Source organism: Ahaetulla prasina, chromosome 2 (assembly GCF_028640845.1).
Source record: "Ahaetulla prasina isolate Xishuangbanna chromosome 2, ASM2864084v1, whole genome shotgun sequence".
NCBI classification, from domain to species: Eukaryota; Metazoa; Chordata; class Lepidosauria; order Squamata; family Colubridae; genus Ahaetulla; species Ahaetulla prasina.
In genome coordinates this window covers 18,305,617-18,323,403 of record NC_080540.1, presented here as the reverse complement: position 1 = coordinate 18,323,403, position 17,787 = coordinate 18,305,617, and the positions used below count along the sequence as shown (strand labels likewise).

Here is a 17,787-nt window from a genome sequence, read left to right as displayed (position 1 = left end):
GTATATGGGAAGGAAAAAGAACTACTTAAGGAAGCTAGAAATTTGTCGACAATGTTCTAATATAAGAGGTGAGCCTTATGCTACATTATAAATTGAGGGGAACTATTGCAGGTATTTGATTGACGCAGAAATTCTGGTTCTTTGTTGGCTGTACCCCTGGAAACCGACTCTGAATTGCAGCTACTGACAAGGATAATTGACATGGAGAAAAATGGATTTGATGTTGAGTAAATCTCTGCACTAAATATTGGTTGTTCTTAAAGTACCTGTATGCTTTTTGTTTACCTGACAAGTTTGTAAACAAAACAGAACAGAACAGAACAGAATAGAATAGAACAGACTTCTTTATTGGCCAAGTGTGATTGTATTCTGGCTGATCTTCTAAACCAAGGGTGTCTAGATTTTGGCTTGCCTGGGCCATACTGAGTCTTGGCCCATATAGAATAGAATAGAATTTTATTTATTGGCCAAGTGTGATTGGACACACAAGGAATTTGTCTTGGTGCATATGCTCTCAGTGTACATAAAAGAAAAGATACGTTCATTAAGGTACAACATTTACAATACAATTGATGGTCAATATATCAATATAAATCATAAGGATTGCCAGCAACAAGTTATAGTCATACAGTCATAAGTGGAAAGAGATTGGTGATGGGAACTATGAAACGATTAATAGTAGTGCAGATTCAGTAAATAGTCTGACAGTGTTGATGGAATTATTTGTTTAGCAGAGTGATGGCCTTCGGGAAAAAACTGTTCTTGTGTCTAGTTGTTCTGGTGTGCATGTCAGGCCTGGAAACCATACTAGACTTTAGGTTTCCAGACGCTGCCACATAGTAAAGAACTCTTAAAGACAACGGCTTCTGAGTTTTCTTTATGCAGAAGAGGTTTTTCTGGAACCTTGACACTGCAGTGCTCTATAGCGTCGTTTTGAGGGTAGGAGTTGAAACAGTTTATGTCCAGGATGCGAGGGATCTGCAAATATTTTCACGGCCCTCTTCTTGATTCGTGCAGTATACAGGTCCTCAATGGAAGGCAGGTTGGTAGCAATTATTTTTTCTGCAGTTCTAATTATCCTCTGAAGTCTGTGTTTTTCTTGTTGGGTTGCAGAACCGAACCAGACAGTTATAGAGGTGCAAATGACAGACTCAATAATTCCTCTGTAGAATTGGATCAGCAGCTCCTTGGGCAGTTTGAGCTACTGAGTTGGCGAGAAAGAACATTCTGGTTGTCCTTTTTAATGATGTTTTTGATGTTAGCTGTCCATTTGAGATCTTGCGATATGATAGAACCCAGAAATTTGAAGGTTTCTACTGTTGATACTGTGTTGTCAAGTATTGTGAGAGGTGGAAGTATGGAAGGGTTTCTCCTAAAGTCTACCACCATTTCTACGGTTTTGAGTGTGTTCAGTTCCAGATTGTTTTGGTTGCACCACAAGGCTAGTCGTTCGACCTCTTGTCTATATGCGGATTCGTCATTGTCTCGAATGAGACCAATCACTGTTGTGTCATCTGCAAACTTCAGTAGCTTAACAGATGGATCATTGGAGATGCAGTATAGTGTATATAAATAACAAACTTCTCTTATTTTTTATATTTTTATTATAACATTATAAAAGATGTATTAAAAAGTAGTCAATACAAAACATAGCCTGAGAAGCCACAGCAGAAGGGAAAAGAAACACCGATTCAAAGACTGAAAAGATGCAACTTTATTAAGCAGCTTGTTCAGGAAAACAGTGCCCCAAAAGTGCGTCTCACAGTAAAACAATCAAGTCTGTAAGTAATCTGGCAGCCTGAGGTAATTTTTTCAGCTTCCATAAGGCATCTGGAGCAAAGCAAACAAAAACATTCATAGAGTCAGTGAAGGTATTAACAGTTTTGACTCTGGCAATACATCAAACAAATTAAGGCAGTGAATTCAACTGCTTGGGCTTCCAAAGAAGATGCAAGGGTTTCACCCAGCAGATTAAAATATTAAAAAGTAGCCCCTGTTAAATGGATTTCATTTCCCAGAAAAGAGGACCCATCCAAAGAGTCCGAAGTCAGAGGCACATGAGTAAGATTTCAGTGAGGTTTCTCTACTAGATATTCGATTTGCAAACGGTTATGCTGTCAACTTCATCTCTAGTCTCAGGAAGCAGAGTTGCAGGATTCAAAATTGTAAATCACTTCAAAGGAACATTTGGAGTGGTTAGAAGCTTTGCTTCAAAAGCAGCTGAGATCTGATATGCAAAGACTTGACATTCAAGGAGTCAAACACAATTTGTTCTTGAGAAACAACAACAAAGTTAATGGCAAACCCATAACAAGTCTTTTGTGTTTTGAACAGGAAAGACAATGATTGCTCTGGCTAAGATTTGATTGTGATTGCTCTGATCAATATATGATCATGGTCACTCTGATATAAATCTGATCAGTGGCCATTTAAAATCACAATGGCCTCAGGAAGTCACCTCTGGTCACTATAAATCATTGCGCTATCCAATCACACACAATAAGCACACCAGCTTGTATTTCCAGCTGGTTGCCAAATGCCCTGTGATCATGTGATTGCCATTGTAATCTCTGCCACCTTCCCCAGAAAGAGAGAAGCTGTCAGGGAAGATTGCAGGTGGAGAGGATGGAGGGTGGCTGCAGGAACAGAGCTCTAAAACAGATTCCAGGTGTGGCTTTATTTTTTTGGAGATTATTTTGGCTGCCTGGCAACTGATTTTTGCTGGGGCGCATCTTGTATAAGTAAAGGCTAAGAAGCAGAATTTAATTTTCTGAGATGAAACACAATAAACAGGGAATCATGTAAGTCTGAAGTTTAATGGATTATTGTCTTCTATAAATCTGCTTGGAATTATTTCATCCTTGTGGTTTATAAATTTTGTCATGCTCAACTATTCCAGCTGCTTTCAGAGGATTCAAACTGCCTATCTCGTGGTGCAACCGGAACAATCTGGAACTGAACACACTCAAAGCTGTAGAAATGGTGGTAGACTTTAGAAGAAACCCTTCCATACTACCACCTCTTACAGTACTAGACAACACAGTCTCAACAGTAGAGACCTTCAAATTTCTAAGTTCTATTATATCTCAAGACCTAAAATGGATACCTAACATCAAAAACATAATCAAAAAAGCACAACAAAGATTGTTCTTTCTGCGCCAACTCAGGACGCTAAAATTGCCCAAGGAGCTGCTAACACAGTTCTACAGAGGAATTATTGAGTCTGTCATCTGCACCTCTATAACTGGTTAGGTTCTGCAACCCAACAAGACAGTCACAGACTTCAGTGGATAATTAGAATTGCAGAACAAACAATTACTACCAACCTCCCTTCCATTGAGGACCTGCATACTGCACAAGTCAAAAAGAGGGCTGTGAAAATATTTACAGACCCCTTGCATCCTGGACATAAATTATTTCAACTCCTACTCTCAAAATGACACTATAAAACACTGCACACCAGAACAACTAGACACAAGAATGGTTTTGTTGGAAGAAATATCCATCTGGGTTCAGTTCCAAGTGGGGACAAAGACACTGGAAACTGGAGGCTGCTTGGAAAGATGGTTTAATGGTGACCAGGATCACATGGCTTGAGATCCTGAACAGAAAAGGGCTGAGATCCTGTGTGCTCCGTGGCTTTATGCTTTTTCTGAGCTTTGAACTTTCTGGGGCACAGGAAGAGTATCCTGATTGGTTGTCAAACTCCCAGGGGGTGGGGGTCTTAGCTAACATTGTAGGTTGTCCCTCAAGCTTGCCTGAGCCTTGCCATGTGGTAAGATTCTGTTGCTAGATGGGTAGGGGCTAATCCTATCTTTGTCATGTAGACAATGGACTGGCTCAAGCCTTAATGGCCCATTGACAAAGGTGGGGGGGGGAGTCAGGAAGTTGCTTTGTCTTTAAAACATGTTTCTCCATTTCTCATCCAGGGAAATATATTCTGCCTTTTGAAATATTTTCTAAAATATTTCATTCTTCTAGGAGGGGGGTGGGTGCTAAATTCCTACAGTTTCTTCCCCAACGCCATTACTCCTACCCTCAAAACAACGCTATAGAGCACTGCACACCAGAACAACTAGACACAAGAACAGTTTTTCCCCGAAGGCCATCACTCTGCTAAACAAATAATTCCATCAACACTGTCAGACTATTTACTGAATCTGCACTACTATTAATCGTTTCATAGTTCCCATCACCAATCTCTTTCCACTTATGACTGTATGACTATAACTTGTTGCTGGCAATCCTTATGATTTATATTGATATATTGATCATCAATTGTGTTGTAAATGTTGTACCTTGATGAACGTATCTTTTCTTTTATGTACACTGAGAGCATATGCACCAAGACAAATTCCTTGTGTGTCCAATCACACTTGGCCAATAAATAAAATTCTATTCTATTCTACTCTGCTAAACAAATAATTCCCTCAACATTGTCAAACTAGTTACTAAATCTGCACTACTATTAATCTTCTCATCATTCCCATCACCCATTTCCTCCCACTTTTGACTGTAACTTGTTGCTGTATCCTTAAGATTTATATTGATTGTTTCCTAGTATGATTTGATTGCTTATTTGAACCCTATCTCTATCATTAAGTGTTGTACCTTATGATTCTTAACGGATGTATTTTCTTTTTATATACACTGAGAGCATATGCACCAAAGACAAATTCCTTGTGTGTCCATTCATACTTGGATAGATTCTATTCTATCTATTATATTCTTTTATTTTCAAAGGAAGAAACCTGAAAAGAGATCTCCCATTGGATCAATGTACTTGCCCACTGAATCCTTTCTTATTTATTGAACAAATTTATATAGCCATCAAACTTGTACATAGTAGACTCTGGGTGGCTTACAATATAAAACATTTTTTTAAAAACCACCTTTACCCTTGTAGGAATTTAGCACCCACCCCCCTCCTAGAAGAATGAAATATTCTAGGAAATATTTTAAAAAGCAGAATATTATACCTTCCTGGATGAGAAATGGAGAAACATATTTTAAAGACAAAGGAGCTCCCTGCAACTTCCTGACTCCCCCCCACCTTTGTCAATGGGCCATTAAAAGCCTCAGCTAAGCTCACTCATTCTCCCCACCTTTGTCAATGGGCAATTAAGGCTTCAACCAAGCTCACTCAATCCCCCCATGATTTGCAACACAATACAACTGAAACTCACCACATGGCAAGGCTCAAGCAAGCTTGAGAGACAGCCAGCAAGGCTAGCTAAGACCCCCACCCCCTGGGAGTCTGACAACCAATCAGGATACTCTTCCTGTGCCCCAGAAAGGTCAAAGCTCAGAAAAATCATAAAACCAGGGAGCACACAGGATCTCAGCCCCTTTTCTGTTCAGGATCTCAAGCCATGTGATCCTGGCCACCATTAAACCATCTTTCCAAGCAGCCTCCACGTTTCCAGTGTCTTTGTCCCCACTTGGAACTGAACCCAGATGGATATTTCTTCCAACAATTGGCACCCCAGATGGGACTCGAAGCTAACCTAACCAATGGACCTGGCCCAGGTAAGCCTCCCTTGCTAGCAACAGACCCATTGAGTCTGTGGGTAAGTTTTCCTGGACCTTGGCCATTTGGAACTAGGTTTTAAAGGGGTTTTGAGTGTTGAGCTCAAAGACTGCTTGGAAAGAAGGTGAGTACCTCTAAATTTTAATTTTAAGCATGGAAAAGCATGGGAAATATGTGTATGCCTGCATGTGTGTGAATGAGAGAGCCCTTTTCCCAATCACAGCTGGATCTTGCATCCTCTGTGAAGGTTTTCTTTCTTGTCTCATTTACATTGTAATCAGTCTAAAGTACCCATGTAAGGATTGTATTTGAGTGGCTGCCACAGTTAGTTCTCAACACCTGAGATTTCTGTCTAATGGTAGGGAAATTTGTCCAGCATGTTTGTATTGCCTGTATTGTAAAAGTAGCTGCATACACAGGCACACACAGAGAGACACACCATTGAGAATTAGACTGAAACTATTCCCTTCACTTACCTCCACACAAGACTTCTAGGTTGATTTTTGCTCTGTGGCACTAAAAGCCCAAGGAGTCAGATCTCCCTGCTAATTCCATGGGGGAGGGGCATCCCCCTCAGGCAATTCCTCTCTTGAAGAGATAGCAGAAAAAGTGATATCCAAAACCCAAGCCCTGAATGACTCACAAATGATGCTGCCCAGTAAAGCAAGATATGTTGCACTGGTGGTCTCATGAGTAGAAGTCCCAGGGCTCATTGTGTAATTTATTTTGTTAAGAAAGGAAAAAGCCTGGATTGCACACTGATTAACCTCAATTTGGACTGGAAAAAAAAATCTTGGATAGACTTAAGTAAGAGCTAGGGCAGGTTCAGTAACCAACCCTTGGAAATGGGCAGCCTGTAATTTAAAGGAAAGCCATGGCTGTGAAAATTTTGGGATATGTGCTTGCTTGACCTGACTGGAAGCTCTCAGAAAGTGATATCTAACAGCTGAAATTAATTGGCATAGAAAATTGGATACTGTAAAATTCTTACCAGAACTTTTCCCCTGGCTGCTAGACCTTCATGGTTGAAAGCTTTTGGGAGCCACTGAAGGAATCTTTTTTTCTGTTGTCTCTATCAATGGCTTCCTTTGCATCAGGAAAATTAAAAGCACCCACTGATTTGATCAATTTTAATTTTTGCCAAGAGCATGTTTCAAAACTCACGTTTTGAAAAAAAAAAGTAGGGATTGTAGGAATTTAGCACCCACCCCTCCTAGAAGAATGAAATATTCTAGGAAATATTTTAAAAGCAGAATATTATACCTTCCTGGATGAGAAATGGAGAAACATATTTTACAGAAGACCTTCAGCTCCAATGGGATTAAGACATGGTCCTCAGGACCCCCACCTTTGTCAATGATTAGCTCACTCATCTCACCACATGGCACCTAAACTCATCCACATGGCAAGGCTCAAGCAAGCTTGAGAGACAGCCAGCAAGGCTAGCTAAGACCCCCACCCCCTGGGAGTCTGACAACCAATCAGGATACTCTTCCTGTGCCCCAGAAAGGTCAAAGCTCAGAAAAATCATAAAACCAGGGAGCACACAGGATCTCAGCCCCTTTTCTGTTCAAGATCTCAAGCCATGTGATCCTGGCCACCATTAAACCATCTTTCCAAGCAGCCTCCACGTTTCCAGTGTCTTTGTCCCCACTTGGAACTGAACCCAGATGGATATTTCTTCCAACACCCTCAGCAACAACAGCATCAAATGAGCCACTTGATCTCCATTTCCATTTGGGGTCATCAGCCCCACTGACAAATCCATAGTTTTAGGGTCTTTTGGAAAACCAAGAGGGAAGGGGGGCAAACCATACTTCAGGGAGAATGAGGTTCCATGAAGAAGGGGCTGCCGCCGCCGAGAAGGGCCTTTAGGTGGTCCCACCGCATGCCAATCCATGGGACCCATAATGTGCCCTGCCTTCCTGTTGCGGTGGTCTGGGAGAAACAGTCCTTCAAGTAATCTGGCCCCAGTCCAGGTAGTTCATTAAAGGTGATAATTCAATCGCAAAGAATTTGCATTATTTCCCAAAATGAAAACTTGTAAAGCTGGGAACAAGATTTATGTATATTTAGTACTTGAACTGCTTCCATAGCCAAAGCTATTTTAAGATTTTTTTTCCCCAGATATAGACCATGCCAGTCCATGGAGGCTCTACCAAACCTTGTGTTAAATTTATTTTTTCCCCATTTTATTCATTGTCTACCATATTGAGACAAACGAAACCCAAAAAACTTCTATAATCCACATAGTATTTAAAAACTAAAACAAAGGGAGCTATCTCTCCTTTCTTTCTTTCTGGATCACTTACATTTATCAATAACAATGTTCCTGTCTCTTCCATTCAAATCACATTTAGCTTTCCTGCTCATCATTTGGGACTTTTATTCATCCCCTCACTAATCTTACTCTAGATTCCCTCTTATTGCTGACATAGATAGAAGTGCCTGCCACTTCAATTTTCTTTCTTCTAGGGCTAGGCTCAGTCTCTCCTCCCTTCTCTCCTCTCTTCCCCCCTTCCCTCTTTCTCTCTTTCTTTCTTCCAATGGTCCTGCATCACAGCCGATGCTGAACCCTTGTTGGAAAACTGTGAGATTGTTGGTGAAAACTGAAATGGAAAGCAACAGCAGTAAGCAAACTATTGCTTTCTCTGCCTTGGTCTCCTCAAGAAAAGCTATCAAACTTCTCCTAACATAGTAGCAGCTATCTAATGTGAAGTTCTGTCTAGAAGCTCCCACAAGCACACACACAACTCCTAAGTTTTGATTGGAACATGGCATTCTGACATCATAGCCCTGCTATGATCAGGAGATGGCAAGACCTGACCTTGATTGGCTGGCACATGACTCTGGGTGCAAAAGTCTGAAACTTTTTCAGCTTTGAAATGACATGAAGATCCTTCCCTTTTCTCCTGCAGAAAGTGAGTGAAACACAGGCAGGCTAGCTCAGACTGAGTTCTTAACTTCTAGACTTTTCTTTATGTAAAAGAATAATAAAAGCTACCGGAAGAACACCAACTCTTAATCTCCTAAGGCAGTCCAAAGGTTACTCAGAAGGATCCAAAATATTAACAGAATCAGTGTTCAGTGTCTACTCTATAGAATGCTGGTGAAGTGTGGATGGGGGGAGTTGGATTCTCTTACATTATATCCTTGGATCAATTTTTTTTGCAGATGTAGCGGTGTTCAGTGTTGCATCTCCCTGAGCCGGTTGTGGCATCATCGTTCAAAAATGCAGTCTCCTGCATTTCCCATGATTTCCAACCTGCAAAAGAAGCAGAAATTAGGCAATGGGGAGTATCTCCCACCTAGCAGTACCAAAGGGTTCCTGAGCTTACAGTTCATCTAAGTGAGCCTTGCCTTCTCAAAGATGATTCTGCAGTTTGTTTCCCAATTTGTCTATTTGGAAGTGTTGAGTGTACAGTACATCTGCATCCCAGCAGCTCAGCATTCCGGACTCAGTCCCACGTGGAATTCTAACCATGCTACTTATACAGGCAGTCCTTGACTTGCAACCACAATTTGGACTGGAATTTCCATTGCTAAGAAAAGGAATTGTTGTGTCCAATTTTATAACCCCTTTTCTAACTATAGTTGTCAAGTGAATCACTGCAGTTGTTGCATGAATCAAATGATTTTAAGAATACCCAACTTTCTTTGTTGACTTTGCTTCTTGGGAAGGTTGCAAATGACAATCACATAAATCCCAGGAGGCTGCAACCATTGTTAACTATTTTGTCAAGAGACCTGGGACTTCCCAGGGTGATATGGAGCTGATCATGTGGTTGGTTTGATTGTGGTCACTAGGAGGGTGGGGGTTTATTGGGTTTAGTATTGTTTTATTTCTGTAAACTGCCAGAATCACCATGAGTGCCACATAATATTTCCAAATAAATAAATACATGCCAGTTGCCAAGTACCCAAATTTTGATCATGTAATTATGGGAATGTTGTAATGGTTAACATAACATAACATAACATCAGAGTTGGAAGGGACCTTGGAGGCCTTCTAGTCCAACCCCCTGCCCAGGCAGGAAACCCTACACCATCTCAGTCAGATGGTTATCCAACATTTTCTTAAAAATTTCCAGTGTTGGAGCATTCACAACTTCTGAAGGCAAGTTGTTCCACTTATTAATTGTTCTAACTGTCAGGAAATTTCTCCTTAGTTCTAAGTTGCTTCTTTCCTTGATCAGTTTCCACCCATTGCTTCTTGTTCTACCCTCAGGTGCTCTGGAGAACAGCCCGACTCCCACTTCTCTGTGGCAGCCCCTGAGATATTGGAACACTGCTATCATGTCTCCCCTGGTCCTTCTTTTTGTTAAACTAGACATACCCAGTTCCTGCAACCGTTCTTCATATGTTTTATCCTCCAGTCCCCTAATCATCTTTGTTGCTCTTCTCTGCACTCTTTCTAGAGTCTCAACATCTTTTTTACATCGTGGCGACCAAAACTGGATGCAATATTCCAAGTGTGGCCTTACCAAGGCATTATAAAGTGGTACTAGCACTTCACGTGATCTTGATTCTATCCTCTGTTTATGCAGCCCAGAATTGTGTTGGCTTTTTAACAGCTGCTGCACTGCTGGCTCATATCTAGATGGTTATCCACTAGGACTCCAAGATCCCTCTCACAGGTACTACTATTGAGCAAGGTACCACATATACGGTACTGGTGCATTTTGTTTTTTTGGCCTAAATGTAGAACCTTACTTTTTTCACTGTTGAATTTCATTTTGTTAGATAGCGCCCAATGTTCAAGTCTGTCAAGATCTTTCTGTAACTTGAGCCTATCTTCTGGAGTGTTGGCTATTCCTGCCAGCTTGGTGTCATCTGCAAATTTGATGAGTTCCCCATCTATCCCCTCGCCCAAGTCATTGATGAAGATGTTGAAGAGTACTGGGCCTAAAACAGAGCCTTGGGGTACTCCACTGCATACTTCCCTCCATGTGGATGTAGTTCCGTTGAGGACTACACGTTGAGTGCGGTTGGTCAGCCAGTTACGAATCCATCTGGTGGTGGTGCTGTCTAACCCACATTTTTCTACTTTATCTAGTAGTAGGTTATGGTCTACTTTATCAAATGCTTTACTGAAGTCCAAGTAAATTATATCAACAGCATTCCTCTGGTCTACTAATTTTGTCATTTTGTCAAAGAATGCGATAAGATTAGTCTGGCATGATCTGTTTTTGACAAACCCATGTTGGCTTTTGGTTGTACGGGGAAGATCAATCAAAAGTCATTTTTTTCAGTGTGTTAAAATTTAAAATCATTGCTACATGAATTGCTGTAAGTTGAGGACTACACATAATGCATTTTGAGTTACATTAGCAGGGCCAAATCTTTTTAGGGGGAAACGCCTGAATGCTGGCAGCCAGGAGGCTCTTTCTAAGATCAGTCCTGAGCTGGGGAAGAGCTTCAGTGGAAGCATTTTACTTTCCACTGTTGTCACTGAAAGGAAAAGAGGAAGACTCACGTTGAGTTTTCTTCTTCTAGCCACTTCCAGGGCTGATCTGGTTCTCTCTTGAGGCTGATCCAAAAGACGTGATGTCTTGTGAACATCATCACAATAGCCTTTAAAAAATGCTGCATGTTAGAATGTTGCATTGTTAAGATTCCCAGCTGAATATCTGAATTTACATATAAGCTAAAATGACTAAAACTATCTTTTGAACACTAATTAATCCTAATAAAACATATAGCTAGTAGTTCCTTTAAGGAGGGGCAAAATGGGAGATCTTTGTTAAGTTTTTTGAAGTAAAATTTAAACCTTTTATGCAAAAGTAAATCCCTAATTTTCCTTAAAAGAATCTAGGCAATGACTAAAATTTTACTTTTGGGTTCCTGATTCTAGCCTCTGAAATTCACATGGTTTAAACATTTGGGGATTGTTACGATTTCAAGTGTCTAAGCAGTAAAAAATGAAAGAAGCAGATGACTTATTTCAATGATGTTTGGATCCATATGTTTTTTTTTATTCCTCAATGTCCATGATGGATCTGGAGGCATTTATGTAAATAAAGGTAATGTTCCAGACTATATTTGCAATTCATCTGGTACAGTTAAACAGAAGATTAAAACTTAAAATAAAGTCAAGTCTGGGCAACCACGATTGGGTATGCTGTACTTCCCATCAGCCACTAGAAGATAGACTTTCTCTGCTGTAATCCCTGCCTTGTGGCTATTCTTGCACCTAAATTAGAATGGCCTCTGTTAGATTCGGGCAATAACGAGGCAGGAGACCAGGATAGTGACAACAGCTCTTTACTATATGGTGAACCCAGCAGCCAGTGCTGGGAAGAACCTCTCTTTATATACAGTTTAGCCGGAGGCTTCAACCAATCAGCAACGTGCTATTTTCCGCCAAAACTTTTAAAGATACATTACACTCCTTCCCTCCCAGAAAACACTTTACCAATATTTGCATAAAATTAGCATCTTATTTTTCTACGTAATCACGCAGGTAGACTGGGCGTCTCCTGACTCTTTCGGACCTGCGCAATTCACTTTCTGGGAGTGAGTCGAGCTGACCGGAGGGACTGTTTGTTCCTCTCAGCTCCTCCTCTAGCCATCCGCCCTGGATTATTGTAGAGTCGTCCCCGCTGTCTTCAGGATGGGCGGTTGGTGTCGCTGGACCTTCTGGAACTCAGATAAGTCTCGCGTTTGCCACGGGTTTGAGTCAGCTGTGGATTCAAACATGGGTAGTCAGGGCCTGTTTCTGATTTACGGTTATGCGTTTCCTTATCTGGTCTATGTGGCGCTTCCATACCGGCCATCCTCTATCTCAACTAGATATGATTTTGGTCCTGTTATCTCTAGGATTTTCCTGTTACCCAGGTCGGACCCTCGCTGTAGTTGTGTGCCCACACTAGGTTGCCTACTGCCATCCCTCTTGTTTTACCTTGTACCCCTTTGTAACCGTCTGGTGTGTAGTTTGGGTTTAAGCGGTCTAGTGGGCACCTGAGCTTCCGACCCATTAATAGCTCTGCCGGGCTTCTGCCAGTTGTGACACAGGGGTTCTGTGTTGGACTGCCAGGAAGGTATCGATTTTGTTTGCCAATCGCCTGGCCTGATTCTGGACAATGCTTCTTTGCGCTCGAACGGAACGTTCTGCAAGGCCATTCGTGCAGGGTGGAAAGGCGCCGAGAGGACATGCCGGATGCCCTCTTCTGCCAAATATCCTTCAAACTGGGTTTGAATTGCGGGCCATTATCAGAGACTAACGTGTCGGGCAGCCCGTGCGTTACAATAGGTGCCGTGGGACTGAAATCATGGCCTCGGCTGTCATGGATCTCATGAGATGATTTCCAGCCATTTGGAGTAGGCATCGACTACTACCAGAAAGGTTTGGCCGTGAAGGACGGCAAAATCGATATGGATCCTAGACCAAGGGCCCTGGGGTCTCTCCACTCCCGAATCGGGGCCGTTGGGGGTAGTGGTCTGGATTCCTGGCAGGCCTGGCATTTCCTACCCTTTCAGCAATTTCCGTGTCCATTAATGGCCACCACACATAGCTTCTCGCTAAACCTTCATTCTGACGATCCCTGGGTGGCCTTCGTGAAGGAGTTCCAATACCTTTTCCTCAATTTCTCCGGGATCACCACTCGATCCCCCATAGCAGGCACCCCTTGGGCTGAGAGTTCCCCGTTTTTTTAAATTCTTTGAAACGCTCCGGCGCAGGGCCAACCTGTGTACCCAACCAATTACAGTCCTTATTGTAATGTCCTTGTCGAAGCCCGAGCCACCTCCTTGGATGTGACTGGGCCAGAGTCCAAAGAGTCAATTAGCAGAACTGGTATCCCGGAGTGGGGTCTTCGATAGTCTCTGGTAACGGGCATCTGCTCAGGCGCCTGCATGCCTAATTCCTTCCCGGCCGGTGTAGTAATTTGTAATACGCTGCCAGGAAGATAGTCCATCGGGTCAGTCTGGGCGAAAGTGCCACGGGCGCATGGTCGCCTGCCAACAGGCCTAGAAAGGTCTATGGTCCGTGATGATTTCAAAATCACGACCAAATACATATTCATGGAATTTCTTTACTGAGACTATAGCCAAGGCTTCCTTATCAAGCTGGCTATAATTCCTTTCAGTTGATGACATGGTTCGGGAGTAGTATGCAATAGGGGCTTCTGTGCCATTTGGCAACCTGTGGCTGAGCACAGCCCCACCCATAGGGAGATGCATCGTAGCTTAACACTACTAATAGCGTGCCATTGTATTGATAAGGAGGCTATCATAGATAGGAGATTCTTTACCCTTCAATGCCCTAGCTTCCGCCTTTCCCCAAGACCATGCAGCCGTCTTTGCTAGTAATTTATGCAGCGGTTCGCTTGTTGCCTTATTTTTAAGAATACACAGAAGTTGACCAGACCTAAGAATGCCTGTAACTCCGGTTTTTGTTCTTTGGAACCGGGGCCTTCCTGATGGCCCGTACCTTGCTTTCAGTGGGTGAATCCTTCCCTGTCTATCCGTAGCCCAGAATTCCACAGATTCAACCCCGATCTGGCATTTGTTCAGTTTAACTGTGAGACCGGCAGACCGGAAAATGCCCAAAACTTTTCGCAGCCTTACCCTAATTCCTCTAGATTCTCAGCGGATACCAGTACATCGTCAAAGTATGGTACCACCCTGGTAGTCCTGCAATAGCGCTCCATTAGGTTCTGAAATAACCCTGGAGCCACACTAACCCCAAACTGTAACCGGGTACACTTAAAAGCCCTCTGTGAGTCACAATTGTCTGCGCTCGCTGTGCTGCTATCTACGGCAGCTGTTGATAGGCTTGGGCCAAGTCTAGCTTGGCAAAACTTGCCCTTGCCCCATTGAGTGCAGTAAGTGCTGTACCACCGAACGGGTAAGACTCTTTGCAACGCTTTGTTGGCGTTGCCTTGTAGTCAGCGCAAATCCGGACCGACCCATCCGGTTTGACTGGGGTGACTATAGGGTCTCCCATTAGCATGGTCAACTGGCACTAGAATTCCCTGGTTTACTAGTTGTCCAGTTCCCGGTCAATCCTGGGCTTTAGGGCTAACGGGACCCTCCTAGCCTTTAAATGGATAGGGGCAACTTGTGGGTCTAAGTTAAATGAGATAGGGGTCCCTTGTACTTGCCCAGGCAGTCTTTGAAAACGTCCCCAAACTCCTTCATGAGTGCGTCTTTGAGGTTGACTTCGTTTCTGAAGATTCCAGTCACCCCATGCCCAATGCTCGGAACCAGTCCAGTCCCAATAAGCTTGGCAGGGTCCCATCGACGATGGTGATGGGCAGAGTTTTCTTGTATTGTCCATACTCGACGTGACGGACGTTACCCCTCGAACAGGGATGCGATTCCTTGGTAGTCTTGTACCTTTAATTTCTGTGGTTGCAGCTTGCGCTTATGATGGCGGGTAAGGCTCACGAGAGTGTCCCAGGACATGATCGTGATCGATGAGCCGTGTCCACCTCCAATCGGCACGGCACCCCTCAATCTTTGCCTTTGTAAAGATTTTTTTCTAGGCGTGTTGATGCGTGACCCACTCTCACGACAGTCTGATTCAACTTCGCGCCTTTTTAAACTGACCAATCGGGGCCGTCTGCCGCTTCCGCCTGATTGGCCGGTTTGAATTTTGGCGGGAAGGTTGGGGTGCTCGACAGGCCTGTGCTATGTGCCCTTCCTTTCGCACCGACACCGCATCCTTAAATTTGCATTGTTGTCGTTGGTGTTGCCCTCCACAACTCGCAGTCACCCCGGTCTTCTTTCTCCGGCCTCCCGTGTGGAAGACTCCTTCCTCTCCTCACCGTCCGACTCAGCCTGGAGCTCAGAATAGGTTAAGGGCTCCATTTCCAGACTTTTCTATTAGTTGATTAACTATCTTGACTGCTGTTTCTATTTATTTTCTGGAGGTTTTATTGTTTCTAATTATTTTAATGGTTCTATAATTTTAGAGTCACTTGATTGAGTAGGGCAACTATAGGAATTGAAGAAATAAATAAATACATGCCAGTTGCCAAGTACCCAAATTTTGATCATGTAATTATGGGAATGTTGTAATGGTTGTACGGGGAAGATCAATCAAAAGTCATTTTTTTCAGTGTGTTAAAATTTTAAATCATTGCTACATGAATTGCTGTAAGTTGAGGACTACACATAATGCATTTTGAGTTACATTAGCAGGGCCAAATCTTTTTAGGGGGAAACGCCTGAATGCTGGCAGCCAGGAGGCTCTTTCTAAGATCAGTCCTGAGCTGGGGAAGAGCTTCAGTGGAAGCATTTTACTTTCCACTGTTGTCACTGAAAGGAAAAGAGGAAGACTCACGTTGAGTTTTCTCCTTCTAGCCACTTCCAGGGCTGATCTGGTTCTCTCTTGAGGCTGATCCAAAAGATGTGATGTCTTGTGAACATCATCACAATAGCCTTTAAAAAATGCTGCATGTTAGAATGTTGCATTGTTAAGATTCCCAGCTGAATATCTGAATTTACATATAAGCTAAAATGACTAAAATTTTACTTTTGGGTTCCTGATTCTAGCCTCTGAAATTCACATGGTTTAAACATTTGGGGATTGTTACGATTTCAAGTGTCTAAGCAGTAAAAAATGAAAGAAGCAGATGACTTATTTCAATGATGTTTGGATCCATATGTTTTTTTTTATTCCTCAATGTCCATGATGGATCTGGAGGCATTTATGTAAATAAAGGTAATGTTCCAGACTATATTTGCAATTCATCTGGTACAGTTAAACAGAAGATTAAAACTTAAAATAAAGTCAAGTCTGGGCAACCACGATTGGGTATGCTGTACTTCCCATCAGCCACTAGAAGATAGACTTTCTCTGCTGTAATCCCTGCCTTGTGGCTATTCTTGCACCTAAATTAGAATGGCCTCAACTCTGTTGGCCTTTCACAAGGCATTAAAATCTGGCTAGGTAACTCAGCCTGGAGCTCAGAATAGGTTAAGGGCTCCATTTCCTGACTTTTCTATTAGTTGATTAACTATCTTGACTGCTGTTTCTATTTATTTTCTGGAGGTTTTATTGTTTCTAATTATTTTAATGGTTCTATAATTTTAGAGTTAATTTTAGAGTCACTTGATTGAGTAGGGCAACTATAGGAATTGAAGAAATAAATAAAATAGACAGTGCAGCAGAAAAAAAATACATGAACGTTTGCACAAGAGGGAGGGAGAGAAGCTGCCATGTGGTGAGTTCTGTTGCTACATGGGTAGAGGGCTAATCCCATAATGTCCTGAAGGCCATGTCTTAATCTCATCACCCTGGAGCTGAAGAGGGGGGACAGGGAGCGGCTTTGTCTTTAAAACATGTCTCTCTTTTCTCATGTAGGTGTTGGAAGAAATATCCATCTGGGTTCAGTTCCAAGTGGGGACAAAGACACTGGAAACATGGAGGCTGCTGGGAAAGATGGTTTAATGGTGGTCAGGATCACATGGCTTGAGATTGTAGGAATTTAGCACCCACCCCCCTCCTAGAAGAATGAAATATTTTAGAAAATATTTTAAAAGGCAGAATATATTTCCCTGGATGAGAAATGGAGAAACATGTTTTAAAGACAAAGCAGCTCCCTGCAACTTCCTGCCAACCTCCACTTTTGTCAATGGGTCAGAGGTAGAAACTCATTCTCCCCACCTTTGTCAATGGGCAATTAAGGCTTCAGCCAAGCTCACTCAATCCCCCCACCTTTGTCAATGACCGTCATTTGCAACACAATAAAACAGAAACTCACCACATGGCAAGGCTCAGGCAAGCTTGAGGGACAACCTACAAGGCTAGCTAAGACCCCCACCCCCTGGGAGTCTGACAGCCAATCAGGGTACTCTTCCTGTGCCCCAGAAAGTTCAAAGCTCAGAAAAAGCATAAAACCAGGGAGCACACAGGATCTCGGCCTTTTCTGTTCAGGAACTCAAGCCATGTGATCCTGACCACCATTAAACCATCTTTCCAAGCAGCCTCCATGTTTCCAGTGTCTTTGTCCCCACTTGGAACTGAACCCAGATGGATATTTCTTCCAACAAGATCCTGAACAGAAAAAAGGGATGAGATCCTGTGTGCTCCCTGGTTTTATGCTTTTTCTGAGCTTTGAACTTTCTGGGGCACAGGAAGAGTATCCTGATTGGTTGTCAGACTCCCAGGGGGTGGGAGTCTTAGCTAGCCTTGTAGGTTGTCCCTCAAGCTTGCCTGAGCCTTGCCATGTGGTAAGATTCTGTTGCTAGATGGGTAGGGGCTAATCCTATCTTTGTCATGTAGACAATGGACTGGCTCAGGCCTTAAT

The 17,787-nt window shown here is 42.7% G+C and overlaps 1 long non-coding RNA gene across 1 annotated transcript; it reads right to left on the bottom strand.

Moving 5' to 3' along the window:
• Window positions 1–1,661: 1,661 nt before the first annotated feature.
• Window positions 1,662–11,641, bottom strand: LOC131191698 (uncharacterized). Its single transcript, XR_009153560.1, has 3 exons — window positions 11,007–11,641; window positions 8,675–8,795; window positions 1,662–1,830 (listed from the first exon to the last, which is right to left on the bottom strand). It is a non-coding gene; the product is annotated as an uncharacterized LOC131191698 (long non-coding RNA).
• Between the last annotated feature and the right edge of the window lie 6,146 nt (window positions 11,642–17,787).